Below are 15,871 nucleotides of genomic sequence, written 5' to 3' on the forward strand. Positions count from 1 at the left end.
ATAGACCTGGTGTATTTGTTTATTATTTGCATACTTCACGGTTTAAAGATCTCCGGTGGTAGCAAGATTCAGGTATAGTACGTTCTGGTAATAGACGCCTTCGTATGAGCTTGCAGTTTGTAGTGGGTAGTTGGGTAGAGTGAGGGGGAGGTTAGTAAATTTGGTTTTTTTTTTGTGCTTTAATGTTAAACAACCTTCAGTAACCCTTTTCTTGGACTGCTAATAAGTTCTTTGCCTCATTCCTGCAATATCCAGGTCATTTTATGCAGCTTAGGAGAGGTTTATTGCTATTGGTTAGTGTAGTGGCTGATTGTAAATAGCAAACCTTATAAAAAAAATTAGTAGAATATTAAACTCGTCAGCCTCAGTGCGTCATAAACCATATCTTATCTCCATAGAAGTTTATTAAGCTTAGAAAGGATTTGTGAAACTCTAGGGTCGAAGTCATGATTTGCACAGTATCTTGACTTCGGGTTTAACACTCCTTGGCATCCATCGTCAGAGCTCACTGCTTCGAAAATTCTACCCCCCCCCCACAAAAAAAAAAAAGTCTGGTGGTGGCAAGTGCAATGTGTAATGGATAAGTTCCGCGATGGTGAATATAGAAAAACTGGAATTAGTGGAAGGATTCAAGTGTAAAGTGCAGTGACAGAAAAGATAAGCGTGTAAAGGTTGTAAATTGGCTAGTGCTATGAAGGCTTTGATCCAAAATACAGGTTTGAGGACAGAGGTTGCATGAAAGTGAACTATGTGAACGTGGGATAGTGTTCATATTAACAAAAAGATAGCAAACCTTGAAATGGCACGAACAATGCTTCCCCAAGCACCCACCCACACCCACACCCACATCCCCGCCAACTCTCTCTCTCTCTCTCTCTTACACACACACACACACACACACACACACACACACACACACACACACACAACCTTCTCTATCCTTTGCTGTGAGTGTGCGTCTTTTTCTCCAGCCATAAAAGTGTTAGGTAATTAACCCGTTATTCTCACTCGCCACCTGTCAGTCTATTTTCGTCTCACCCTCGCTCCTCCAGTATCTTTTTCTTCCATTAATTGTTCTGCCTTCTTTTATTTTACTCTTCCCATTCGTAATTTCAGGTTGCCTTTCGTCTTTCTCTCCTCTCTCCTCAAAAAATTCCCCCCCCCTCCTCATTTTCTTTTTCGTTCTTTATCCCTCACTCTCACCTGCTTTGCTTATATTAATATCTACATGTGTATCTATGTCCTTACATATCAATATACCTATATCTATCTGTTTATATGTCTAGATATCTATATCCACCTATCAATATATACAGATAAATATATAAATATAGAGGCAGGACTAAATAGATAGATACAGAGATTGATAGACAGATTAAAAAAATACACATTTCCGAGCACTGTTTCCTGCATTCCTATTATTTCTTCCTATTCCTTTGCTTTCTCCGGGCCTCCTTATAGTCCATCTTTTATCTTACCCTACTGACAGTCCTACTTCCTTTCCTCCCCTCACGATCTTCCTCCCTTCCTTCTTTCATTTATTCTTTCCTATGCCCGTCCATCTTTCCAGGTTATCATCCATTTTCTCCCTTCCTTCTTTTCTGTTCATTCTTTGCTCAGCCATGTATATCCTTTACCATCTTTTCTAGTTACCATTTCCCCTATTCGATTTTGTTTCATACTTTCCTGTAGGTCTTCTCTCCATCCTCCCATCCCATCCATTCCCTGCTTTCTTCCATCTTTCTTTTCACCGGCATTATCTTAATATTCTTTCCCATTTACCTGCTGCGGGATCTTGAGACAGGAACAGGGTAATGCAAAAGTAGGTGAACTATCAGAAGCGTACCCGGTAAAAATGGGTCACACATCCATTCACTCATTACTCAAGCCTTGATTTTTTTTTTTAACTCAACCTAACAGGGCAAAGGAACCACACATATCTGTACTTCAAAATATCTGTGGGATAAAACCAGTATTCTCAGTATTTACTTGTATATTATTCATCTAGAAAAGGAACTCGTTTGTATGGCTCTCTCTCAGCTCAACCAGTTCGGTCAGCTTTAGTTAGAATAAAACACTTTCACCCTAACTTGGACAACAATTGAGCTCTCTCCACCTTGAATGTCCCGTTGTAACAAAGGTTTAGCTCTGGAATGCAATGATAGTCACGAAGAAGTCTATGAAGAGGAGGTAGAGTTGTAGTATTGTCATACACCACTATCGAGCTGTATGAAATTAGCCGCCACAGGATGAAAGTCTCGACCAAGTTAGCGTGAATGGAGTATAGGAGTATAGGGTTGTTCTAACCAGCAGAAGATTAATGGTGATGATATTAACATTCATGGAGTCCTGTAATTCGCTCTTGGCTGAATGAAATAGTTTGGCGTTATCTAAATCAAAATACATGAGTTGTGTCGACGTAGAGGATGCAGTGGGAGGGAAAGAGCCTTCCTTTTTTTCCATGGTTTCCTCACACAAGTTAGTTTAGATCTTTTTCTCGTCGACTGTGTTCTCAACAGACACCCTCGTTATGGGCAGAGGGACCCCTGCTGCCTGTACATCCTCAGTACTCCTATTTACACCTTCATCATCATCATCATCATCATCAGCCGTTTGAGTATCCACTGCAGGACCGGCCTATCCCAACCGAAGTCGGGATGATACAGCCAATGTATCTCTACCAAGTGGCTTAGGCTGTTTGGTAGAGATTGTATGTAGGGTGAGAAGTGCTTGTAAGTGTAATTGTAGTGTTGGAGTGGCTTTGGATGTGTGTGTAGTCCATGTAATCGGCCCGCGCAAGCCGACTGGGTGGAAGCATAAGTTACAGAAAGCGACACTGGTTCAACCACAGCACCCCTTATGTCCGCCAATGCAGTACGTGGCCGGGTGAACACTCCCAAAGTTTATTACCCTGGCGGGGCGCGAACCCTGGTTCAACCGCGTACGAAACGCACATTCTACCACTGTGCCACAGAGGCTCCATGTACACCTTAGATTGGGTTATATATGATGACTGTAAACAAGGAGTGACTTATATACCAACCAATTTTAATGTTTATAACTAAAAATTCGACGACAAGGGACATGCTATGTTAATGCTGAATCATAATATCCAGAAGCAATGTGGTGAAACTCAAAGATAATGTTGCAGCAGCAATACACGGGAAAGCAACCTTCATATCTGCACAGCTTAACGTTAGTAAGTGGCCAAAAATAGTTGCCAGACATTAACGAGGGTCATTATTCAGATCTGATTAGATAACAACAACCTTCTTAATCAAACGTGGCCTTAAACTTCCATCTCCACCATTAATGCTTACTTGTAAGAATAAACTGACACTAAATTATAATGCTCGTCAAAAAGTTGTGCTTTGGAAAGTAGACAGAGCGACAGCAGTGCCTCTTTCTGCCTCAGAGCTACGTTAAATAAGCTGTAAATGGACGAAAACCAGGGTCAGATTAGAGTAAAAACACTATAGCACAATACTGTAAATTCCAGCTAAATAAATGTTGTTTAGGTGCAGGTCGACACGTATGCAGACAACCGTGAGATGATTCATTAACCTTCTGACTGTGTATATGTGTTTTGTTTTATTGGTGCGGTACAGAATATTCACAGTATTTACTTATCTCTTATTCCAGTATAAATACGTCAGTGTTATTCTTTCCAACAATTTTTATTTTCACTTCTTCCGGTTTAGTTATGTCAGAAAGATTGGTGGCTGGGGGCCGTCTGTGTGTGTGTGTGTGTGTGTGTGTGTGTGTGTGTGTGTGTGTGTGTGTGTGTGTGTGTGTGTGTGTGTGTGTGTGTGTGTGTGTGTGTGTGTGTGTGTGTGTGTGTGTGTGTGTGTGTGTGTGTGTGTGTGTGTGTGTGTGTGTGTGTGTGTGTGATATTCTCACACACATTAATTAGATATTTAGTGTACAGTTTTCCTGCAGCAGATAACCTTATAATGGGATAATAGGCCTCATGTTGGTAATGCTCCCTGTGTACTCCCTGTCTTCCTTTATTCATCCCTGCCTTCCTTCCTGCCCGCCTTATTTCTCCCTACCTTTCCTCTTCTTGCCTTCCATCCTTTCTCCCTTCCATTTTCCCTGCCTTTCCTCCTTCCTGTCTTCGTTTCTCGCTACCTTCCTTTTTCTTCCCTTCCATTCTTTCTGCCTTCCATTTTCCCTGCCTTTATTCCTTCTTGTCGTCCTTTCTTCCTACCATCTTTTTCTGCCTTTCATTTTCCCTCATTTCCTTCCTTCCTGCCATTCTTTTTTCATGTCTTTCGTCTTGTTCTCTTCCATTCTTTATGCCTTCAATTTTCTCTTCCCCTCTTCCTTCCTGCCTTCCTTTTGTCTTACCTTTCTTTTTGTTGCCTTCCAGTCTTTCTGCCATCCATTCCCCTGCCTTTCTTCCCTCCTGTCTTCCTACCATCCCTCTTCTTGTCTCCCATTCCGTCTGTCTTACTTCCATCATTCCATTCCCTCCCTCCTTCCTGCCTTCCCCCCTGCCCTGCTCTCCTGAGAAAAACAGGCCATGAATATTAAGCTGTCCCCTCCACAAACACCCCAGTAACCCTGCTCCCACACACACATATTAACCCTTTCAGTCCCATGACGAACTTTAAGATGCCAGAGCGGCTATAGCAGTGGCCCTGTCCGTCTGCCAAGCAGTAACGTTTTTCGGTCACAAGGTCCCTCACTTCCACACACTTAAACACAACAACATATTTCAGGCTGACGGTCCCGCTTCTCTATACCACTTCAGTACTTGTTTATTAGGCTGTATTGTGCTACTTGGCTGTTTTATCTATCTATTTATTTATTTATTTTACCTAGCGTACGACAGACCAACAGTGAGGAGGTTAATGGCGGTTATGGCGCGTATTCTCGTCGGGTAAGGAAGCTACCTAACACGTCTTTCTTTGCTATTTATTTTAGGATAGGGTTGTTAATATTTTGTAAGTTATTTATGCAGAATATGGCGACATCTGAGGGGATCACCTAACACGGAATTGGACAGTAAGGTGTAATAAGCAAAATAAATTGCTTAGGAAAAGGTGTTAGGGAGCTTCCTCAATCGACGAGAATAAGGACCTATATCTAACCCCGCCAGTTTGAAAAGTCTCTCCTAAATGGTTAAAAGCGCCTGAAAATAGCAAAACAAAAATCAGAATTACGTCGTAGGAGAAAGATTAAAGAGTTCAACTTTTTCCCATATTTGTCACCCTCTACGGGGGTGTAAGATAACAAGCACAATTGGATTTACTCACCAGTCATAATTTTAATTCACTGTCCGCATACATCTGCATAATTAGGTCAAGATGAAAAGAAAATCACCAGGAAAATAAAAATGAAGTTCCCGGCCTGCCTCTGAGCTGTGTGGAAAATGGCTCTTTGAAAGGCAGCATTAAGGGCTATGCATATGTTAGCTCACTTAAATTAGGTGGTATTAACATTTTAAGGAAGGTATACAGGTAAACAGAGTAGCTTACCCTCTTCAGTCTAAGGACGGAGTGGTTGATATATTTTTGTTGCGTTTAAGGTTTATTTACTTATTAATTATTATTATTATTATTATTATTATTATTATTATTATTATTAAGCAACGTTGGGTCTGGTTAGTACTTGGATGGGTGACCGCCTGGGAACACCAGATGCTGTTGGCATCCCTACGTGTCAAGTGGGGTTGGTGGAGGATTAGTACCCCTCCCTGTAAAACAATTAACTCTAAGCCCTTGACCACCCCGTTTGGGATACATGGCGTCTGGCAATGAATGAATGAATGAATTATTATTATATTGTTATTATATTTTCTCCTCGTCGTCGTCGTCGTCGTCGTCGTCCTCTTCCTCCTCCTCCTCCTCCTCCTATTACTACTACTACTACTAATATGACTACTGTTACTATGAATATTACTATTATTATTGTTATTGTATATGTTGTTGCTGTTATTGTTATTATTATTAACCTCATATTATTATTATTATTATTATCATTATTATTATTATTATTATTATTATTATAATTATTATCATTATTAGTAGTAGTAGTATCATCGTTATTACTGAGGGACAGAAGTCAGGATATGCAGGGCTAATATACACTGCCTAACCCCTTCACTGCAATTGGCTTCCTCAATGTATAAAAAAAAATAAAAATCATCCGAAGGCAGCAAGAATTAACAAAACACTTAATACATGGAACTTAATGGGTTAGGACTATGGGTATGAGGGTATGCCAAGTGTGTGGGTGAGCATGTCCGGTACATAATTATAGGATTGCTGTAGTTGTTTTACCTTAACTTGGTACACATTGTTTTACCTTTTGCAGCTTATTGTACCAAAGTCAATAGCAGAATATGACAATGCTGTGGCTCTACATCCTTTATACAGCTCTTCTTCGTGACTAGGAACATAGTCCAGTGCAAAGCTCTTGTTACAAATTAATATTCAAGAAAGCGAGAAGGCAATTTTAGGATAAGTTACAGTAATAGGGGTACAGTATATTTAATATAGAAAATACGCCATTTAAACTATTACAAAGTTCTGTATATTTACAGAGAGAGAGAGAGAGAGAGATGAACGTGGGAATAGCAGTGAAATTGTGCGAGCAGAGAGGAGGTAGAAAAAAAAAAAAAAGCGAAAAGGGGAAGAGAAGTGAGAGAGAGAGGGCAGGAAGTAAGGAGAGAAAATGAGGAGGGAACTGGAGGATACTAAAGGTGAGAGGAAGAAAACCAGGGTGAGTAGAGAGGAGGAGAGAGAAAAGTAAAGTGATTGACATAAAAGAGCTGATAATGACAAGAGTGATTAAAAAAAAGTAATGTTATCAGGACTATACGTCTTTTTACTCTAACTTGGCCCAGACTATCATCCCTTTTCAGCTTATTTCATGTAGCTCATCGGTAGACTGAGACAGCACTACGGCACTTTCCATAGCACTGCTTCATGACTAGCATCCTATTTTAGTGTTAATCACCTGTTACAACTTGGTAATGAGGGTGGAGAGATGCTAATTTAAGGCCAGGTTAGAGTAAAAACAGTATAGTATGCCTGAGAAACTGATTAATTACAGCATCCATTTACAGGCAAGTGACTTCATTTTATTTTCAGAGTCTTGGGAAGTCCTGCAGTGGGCATAACAATACTTCAAAGAAAATATAGATCTTTACTCTAAGTCGTGCTTTAATTAACCAAAAATGACGTCGTTAATTGCGATAATAATAATAATAATAATAATAATAATAATGAAGAAGAAGAAGAAGAAGGAAGAAAGAAAGGGAAGGAGGATGATAAGAAGAAGAAGAAGATAATGTATTTAAAGTCACGTACGTGCTTTTTTTCTGTGCTACATTATTTTTATCGTTCACTAAAATTTTTCTTCGGGTTAATATACAAAAATTTCCTTAATCCTTCTCTCCGTTCCTGCATTCCATCCATCACGTCCCTGCCTCATCAGTCTTTCAGTAAGCTGTTAGGGAAGGAAAAAAATCTATAGGCTTTAGCGTCACAAGATCCATGACGAGGATATTGGTAAAACACTTTTATGCATGGTCGTGGAGAGTGAGGTTGTGTGCTGCTGACCTCTCCTCTAGCTTTCTAGGGCTGCCTCACCGGCAAATAGCTTTTTTTTTTTTTTTCACCCTTCTGGTGTGCGTTAGGCTAGCTAGTTTCTCACTTTCCTCCCCTCCCTGTTAGTTTGGAACAGTAGGTGTCTGTTCCTGTGTACTGAGATTACCTTTGCTTGCTGCCCACGGAGGGTCCCCCCCACTGATCGCTCTGGGGCGTGAATTAACACGGTCGGGCCTCCCTGGAGTGGTTTGAGAGGGCAATTTCAGCCTTAGGTGTTTGGTCCCGGTGTGTTTTGTCCCTTGCTCGTTTTCGTCCTTCTTCCCACTTCCCCCGTTAGGGGGGGGTGGTTACTATGTCGGACGCCCCTGCCGCCTCCCCCCCCTTCAGGGGGGGAGGTAGTCCTGACGAACCTAGGACTGTACCACGGACTGACAGCCCCCTGACTGAACGGCCCCAGACTCGTACCGATCTGGACATTAATGTAAATAATGTACAGTTTGTAACGCTCCATGCTCTCGGTTCCACTTCCTTGAGCAGTATCAATCCTTTCATCATCAAGAAAGTGATTGATTACTGTGCTGGGGAGGTGGAACAGGTGAAAAAACTTGCAAATGGAGACCTCCTCATCAAAACCTTCAACTCCTCCCAGGTAAAAGATTTGATGAAACTTCGTAAGTTCCATGAATATGATGTTCTAGCCGAAGATCCCGCACGCCATGAATTCCTGCAAAGGTGTTATCACCTGCAGGGATCTTATGGTTATGGAAGAGGACGAGATCATACGGGAACTTGCTCAACAGGACGTAATCAATGCCCGATTTATAACCAGATTTTCTGAAGGCATGAGGACGAAGACTGCCACTATTGTCTTGACTTTTGGAAAAGTTTCACTCCTAGACCATGTCAGTGTTGGATACGAAATTGTTAACGTAACACCTTATATCCCTAATCCACTTCGTTGTCTAAGGTGTCAATTGTACGGGCACGGCGATAAGACTTGTCGGGCTTCCCAGTCAGTGTGTGGCAAATGTGGAACACAGGGACATGATGCTGAACACTGCACATCGGAGATGGTACGTTGTTTTCACTGCAAGGGCGCACACTCCACTTCCTCTAGGGATTGTCCCAAGTGGAAGGAGGAGAAGGAGGTCTGCGTAGTGAAAGCAACTGAGGGCATTTCCTACTACGAAGCTAGGAAAAAGGTGAAGGAGTTGCATGCAACTCCCACGCCGAATAGGTCCTATGCTTCGGCGGTAATGTCCCGTCCCGTGATGTGTTCTGTTGAAACACAGACTGACCCTGAACCTGTTCCTCTTGACACACACTCTACCTCTCCATCTGAGCCTCCTATCCAATCCACCTCTCAAACTGACACCCCTGTTGCACCTTGCTACTCTCAGGCTGCTGCTGCCTCTCAGTCAGTAAAGCCTGAACAGAAGTCTGACAACTCTAGTAAGAGTAATATGACCACCCTTACGAAACAGCCACGTCCTCATGTCCTTCCTGCTCCTGGTCCAGCGAGGGAGAGAAGAGTTAGCTCTTCCTCGGGGGGCTCTGGGAGCCTAGTTATTGATGAGCAACATATGGAGGTTTCCGTTAGTAAGCACCGGGATAGGTCCCCTGGTAACCACTCGTCCGGCAGCGGGTGGCATAAAAAAGCTAAGCACACTGGCCCCTCTCGTAAATCTTAAACCGCCACATTCACTGTGTTACAATGGAATTGTAGGACTCTTGGGAATAAATTCCACAATATAGCAATTTTGCTATCTATACACAGGCCAGACGTTGTTTGTTTACAGGAGACGCGCTTGGTGGATCACCCAGATCCTCCACAGTTCAAACACTATCATTCGTATAGAAGATATGATGGTCACGGAGTCGCCATATACACCCACAAATCACACCCACAAACGGAAGTGATTCTAAGCTCTACTCTGGAAGCTGTCGCGTGCAGAGTAAAATTTAATAACACGTATCTGTCTATTTGTTCTATCTACTGTCCTCCCCGTGGTCCCATTGATGGTGATGCTTTCACTTCACTAATCCATCAACTTCCGGGTCATAAGTTAATTTTAGGCCATTTTAACGCCCATCACTGTCAATGGGGAAGCTTGAGGAGTGATGGCAGGGGGGAGCAAGTAGCCGACCTCATACTGCAGTCAAACCTCTGTCTTCTAAACAATGGTAGAGCGACTCGTGTAGATGACCGCACTGGCAACATGTCATGTATAGATCTATCCTTGTCATCTCCCGATATACACACTAACATCTCTTGGGACCCGTATGACGACTCGATGGGTAGCGATCATTTTCCAATCTGTCTTTCTTATACACGCGACGATTCTCGGCCTCCTCCACCACCTAAATTTAACTTTAAGAAAGCAGATTGGGGGTACTACTCACGGGTCGCCAATCTAGATATATCGGGAGATAACATTGACAAGAAAGTTTCACACCTACAGACTTCCATTATACACGCAGCTGAGGCTGGTATTCCCAAGACATCTACAATTCCAAGCAAGCATAGAGTTTCGTGGTGGACACCAGATTGCCGACAAGCACTCACAAAGCGCAATAGGAGATACAGGATTTTTGAGAAACAGCCAACAGAATCAAACTTTATTGCCTACAAAGCAGCTAAGGCTGAGGCAAGGAGGACAATTAAAGCGGCAAAACGGACTAACTGGCGTAGTTTTGTGTCCACGGTGAATCGCTCCACCCCACTAAGTCAGGTCTGGTCCACCATAAATGTACTAAACAACAAGTACACCCGGTCACCAATCACCACATTTGAGGTGGCCGGGAATGTAATTGACGATCCCGTGGATATTGCCAATACTATTGCCGACCATTTTGCCCAGGTAAGCAGCTCAGCAAACTATGATCCTCGCTTTCTCCACCATAAGCATACGGCTGAGCTGCAAAACTTAGACTTTGCCACGGAAGACGGAGAGACCAGCTACAACTCCGAATTTACGTTAGATGAACTTCTCCTTGCCCTTAAATCCTGCAAAGGCTCCAGTCCCGGTCCAGCCACCATTACGTACGGTATGATTCAGCATCTTACTCAGGCCAACCTGAGTAAGCTGTTAGCGGTGTACAATGAGATTTGGGCGTCTCGCACGTTCCCAAACTCATGGCACTACGCGCACGTCATACCGATACCTCGCCGAGACGGTCGCCTTACGAGTCCCAGCTCGTTTCGACCTATTGCGCTAACTGACTGTCTATGTAAGGTCTTTGAACGTATGGTTAATAAAAGGTTACTTTTTGTTTTAGAGTCGAAGGGTGTGTTAAATGATCAACAGAGTGGATTCCGTAAATACAGGTCCACTCTGGATCATTTAGTGCACCTGGAGCATTGCATAGCCGAGGCTTTTGCCAATCGCGAATTCATGATAGAAATTTTTCTGGATATTCATAAGGCTTATGATATGACCTGGCGAAACGGAATACTACGTAAACTCTACGCTTATGGTTTAAGAGGTAATTTGCCCATTTTCCTTCAGAACTTCCTTACTGACAGAATGTTTTCTGTCAGGTTACCCTGTAACGTAACTTCGGACATATTTGTCCAAGAGAACGGGGTACCACAAGGAAGTGTGCTTAGCCCTACTTTGTTCAGCGTTGCCATTAATGACATTCTGTCGTCCGCTTCCATCCCCAGGATGATTAGATACTCACTCTATGCTGATGATTGTGCAGTGTGGCACTCTTCCCGCAATGCACAATCCTCGGCAGAGCAGATTCAACTGGCACTTGAATCTGTTCAGCGTTGGGCCCTGGAGTGGGGATTTAAATTTTCCGTCCTTAAGTGTGTCGGTGTTGTTTTTACTCGTAAACTTAACGTACCTCCTTTGCATTTAACTTTAGATAATCAGCCGATACCTTTTCAAAATTCAGTCAGATTCCTGGGTCTACATTTTGACAGTAGGCTCAGTTGGAGAACACATATTAATCATTTGCTTGTTTCTTGTAGTAAAAAGTAAACGTCCTTAAGTTTCTTTCCGGTAAATCGTGGGGAGCAGACAGAACGTCTTTATTGATGGTGTATAAGTCCCTTATCCGTTCTAAGCTTGACTATGGCTCACAGGTGTATGGGTCGGCATCGGATGCTGTCCTCCATAGACTGGATGTGCTTCAGAACGTGTGCTTGCGTATATGTCTCGGAGCCCTTCGGTGTACTCGTGTGGAGCGGTTGGAAGTGGAGGCTAATGTGCCTCCCCTCCGTCTACGACGTGACCACCTGCTATTTTCTTACGGTATCACCACCCACCGTAAACGCTCACTTGGTCTTCCGACCTGTCGGATCCTCCTACAGTGGGAATACCTGCTGTATGCGGCCCTCAAGCCGGTGGCTGTGAGGCTTCACTTCCTCTGTGAGGCGTTAGGGTACGACCTTTCTAATGGGGATCAGGTTTTAACGTCAAAAATAGCGCCCTGGGAGTCACTTGCCACCACATTAAACACTGACTGGCTCCAAGTCGCAAAGTACAAGGCGCCGGAGGTGGAGGTACGACAGTTGTTCCGGATGATCCTCATTAGACACCTAGCGTCATTCCACTTGTACACCGATGGCTCTAAGATGGATGAATGTGTGGGTGCGAGTGTGTGGTCTATGGAGTGCCGCATCCGTTTTCGCTTGCCCCCCCATACGTCTGTATTCACTGCTGAATTATTTGCCATAGATCAAGCTATAGACTTTGCTTTGCGTTCAGATCACGACAGTTTTGTCATTTTTTCGGACTCTAAGTCAGCCCTTCAGGCAATTCATTCATGTAGGACTGATTCACATGAGGTCTTGGGCCGCATTATCAATAAGCTGCATACATGTGCTAAATCCTTCACTCTGATCTGGGTGCCTGGTCATTGCGGTATTTACGGCAATGAGCAGGCTGACGTACTAGCTAAATCGGCTGTAGAACTCGAGGAGACTTGGGACGTTCCTCGTGAGCTACAGTCTAGTCTCTCTTTCGGAAAGAAATCAATTAATCTTCTGTGGCAAAGTCAGTGGACCGACCTGGCAATTCCATCAGTCAAAAGGACCATATGTGATTGGTCCAGTTCCTCTCGAGGAAACAGACGGGAGGAGGTCGCTTTAGCCCGCCTCCGCATGAATTCCACCCTATTGACACATATGTTACCATATATTAACAGACAATTTCCACCGCGTTGTACCACCTGTGACGCGGTGTTATCTATTAGTCACATCCTTTTGTACTGCAGTAGGTATGCTGGGGAACGTACCTCTCTGGCTGCCTACTGTAGGATAAATACGCTCCCTTTCACACTTGATTCTGTCTTGGGTGATGGGGACGTTGGTGACTAATAAATTGATGACTTTCCTGAAAGAGACCAGATTACTCAGAGAGTTGTGATTTATTTTATGAACTTGGTTGTGGTTTCCTTATTTATTATATATATCTTTTTTTTTCTTTTTTTTATAGGGATATGGTTTTTGTACATATGTAAATACGTCAATACACTTTTATATATTTGTGAACCGCAGGAGGAGGTTACATTTATATAAATGTGTATTTTTTTTTTCCTTTTGTTCAGGACCAGTAAATTTGATTTTGTTTTTTATTATTTTTTTTATTTATTTATTCATTTTTTATTTTTTTTGTATATATATATATATATATATATATATATATATATATATATATATATATATATATATATGTATAAATTTGATAAGTATTTGATTATTTTGTAGTAGAATAGTAATGAGTCTACATGTGATGTATAGATGGAAGTATTTGTCCTGGTACTATCCATGTATACTGATGTATTCTTTATTACTTATTATGTTTCATAATCATGAATAATAACTTAATATTGGTATGAAATAGATGCAAATATTTCATATCATTATTTTGGCTTTCATGATTATCGATTCTTGCTGGCCTAATGCCCCTTCAGGGTGATGGCCAAAAAAAAAAAAAAAAAAAAAAAAAAAAAATATTGGTAAAAATCTTGAGACATATTTCCAGTCTGTCCTTGTCGCGTTATAGTAATTGAAAAATTGTGATATAAAGTGTGATTTATGACTCTTGTCTCCTGTATATTGAACCCCTTGTCAAATAGTTTCGTTGAGTTATCGTTCACCTTGACCCATAACTTGCAAGGATTACCACATCAAATTAAATTACTTGAATCCCTAGTCATATAGTTTTGTTGAGTTATCGTTCACTTTGACCCACAACTTGCAAGGATTACCACATCAAATTAAATTACTTGAATCCCTTGTCAAATAGTTTTGTTGAGTTATCGTTCACTTTGACCCACAACTTGCAAGGATTACCACATCAAATTAAATAACTTGAATCCCTTGTCAAATACTTTCGTTATTGTTCACCTCGCCCCATAACCTGGAAGGATTATCTGATCAATATAGAGAACTCGATTCTCGTATCTAATATTATCGATGAGTTATCGTTCATCTTGCACCTTGGCTTGGTCGGCTTATCGCATCAAAATATATCAGTCTTTTAAAACGTTCACTCTTGTTTTGCATATTTAAACTTACTGCAATTTTCTGTTACTGATTTCTTGTAGCTCTCATTAAATGGATAGTTACAGGAACAGGTAAGAGGAATGCACGGAGGAGGTGTGGTGAGGAAGGAAAATGAGATATTAATCATCTCATGGTAGCGTCTTCTCTTGTATTATATTACAGCTGCTGCCAGATGATTTTATTGAGTCATACGAGCTTGAGTGTTAATACTGGTACCATTAACCCTTTCATGGTTGGGAAAATTCTAGTATTCTCCAAGCTAACGTTAAACTAATTTATTTTGTTGAGTCACGGGAGACTGAGATTATTAACACTGGTATTAACCCATTTGTGTCCACTGTCCTAAACAGAGGACAAAACTGAGCATGTTCCAGGGTAAATAAAGAGGGGAACCCCGGCGTACGGACCTAAGACCTTGGCGACTACACACCGATGGGCGGAGGGCGGTACGCTTAGTACGTTTCCAGCCAAATCCCTCATACAGGAACCCTGGGCACTAATGGGTTAAGATTTACACATACAGGACAAGATAAATGTATGAGTTAGTGTGGAATTTATACATAATTAGAGATTAACGAAACGAGCTTACAGTACACGAAATTACAAGATAACGTTTTTTCTTAATATCTTTATTACCTTCACACGATTTACTCAATTCCTCGTAACAGAGGAATTAGATACAGCCTTCAGTAACCTTTCAAGCACTAAGGTATCTTCCTAATTTTAAAAAAATCGTTTAGCGTATAATAATGCATGATTTTATATTAGCCTCGTATTGGCTAACGTCTTCTAACGGCAATAAACTGTTTCCAGTAACATCAAGGAAAGAGTTGTCATGTTTAGTTCGATGATGGGGTCATTTTCTCCATCTGTCTCACTTTCGTCTTTTCCGTCACTCTCTGACTTTTTCTTTTCTATTTCTCTTTGTTTCGATTTTCTTCATCTCTTTTACTAGGCGGTTTATTAGAAAGTGAAATTTCAAGGAACAGCAAGAATAAAATTGAATAGACATCACCTATTGAGGGGCGAAATAACTGATATGAGAGATAGTCTGATAATGAATGTCTAGAAAACAGTAAATATAATGCAGTGTGGTTTAGCTATGCAGTCCTGGCAGAGAGAGAGAGAGAGAGAGAGAGAGAGAGAGAGAGAGGATATCAACAAACAATAATGAACAACAACACAACAAAATAACACTGGAAATAGAATGTGTAAAGCCACATAAAACAGAGCAGTATTTTAGTATTTAATTTATATTTTCAGCCGCGATGGATATGAGGCAGCGGGGTTATGATGGGCGGGGGGGAGGGTAGGCAGAAGGGGGAGGGGCTGATGCATTACCTGGCTGGAGGAAGGTAAAAAGAGGAATAAAAACTAAGCCTGCAATATTTACGAGGAGAATAGACGCTAATGGATTTATTCTAAGGCATAATAACTCTTCCATGGTGGGGACAACTCTAAAACCGGTATTCTCGTCGATTAAGGAAGCTCCTTAATACCTTTTCCTCAGCTATTTATTTTTTGATCCAGCAGATCAATACCATTTTGTGCCATACGTATGGGAAGTATGGCAATATTAGAATGATTTAAGCAACGCATAAGAGGATAGTAACGTACAATAAATATGATAAATCGCTTAGGAACAGGTATTAGGGAGCTTCCCTAACTGACGAGAATACGAACTTAGGAGTGTATACAAGGTAACGCCAGACGATTTTATTCATCTGAGAGTCAGGCAGAGGAGATGGAGAGCGTCATTGCCTTTACTACAGTTACGTATAAGTTTAGTTTA

This window comes from Coenobita brevimanus, chromosome 68 (genome assembly GCF_032717465.1).
Source record: "Coenobita brevimanus isolate Jiangsu-jjx chromosome 68, ASM3271746v2, whole genome shotgun sequence".
NCBI classification, from domain to species: Eukaryota; Metazoa; Arthropoda; class Malacostraca; order Decapoda; family Coenobitidae; genus Coenobita; species Coenobita brevimanus.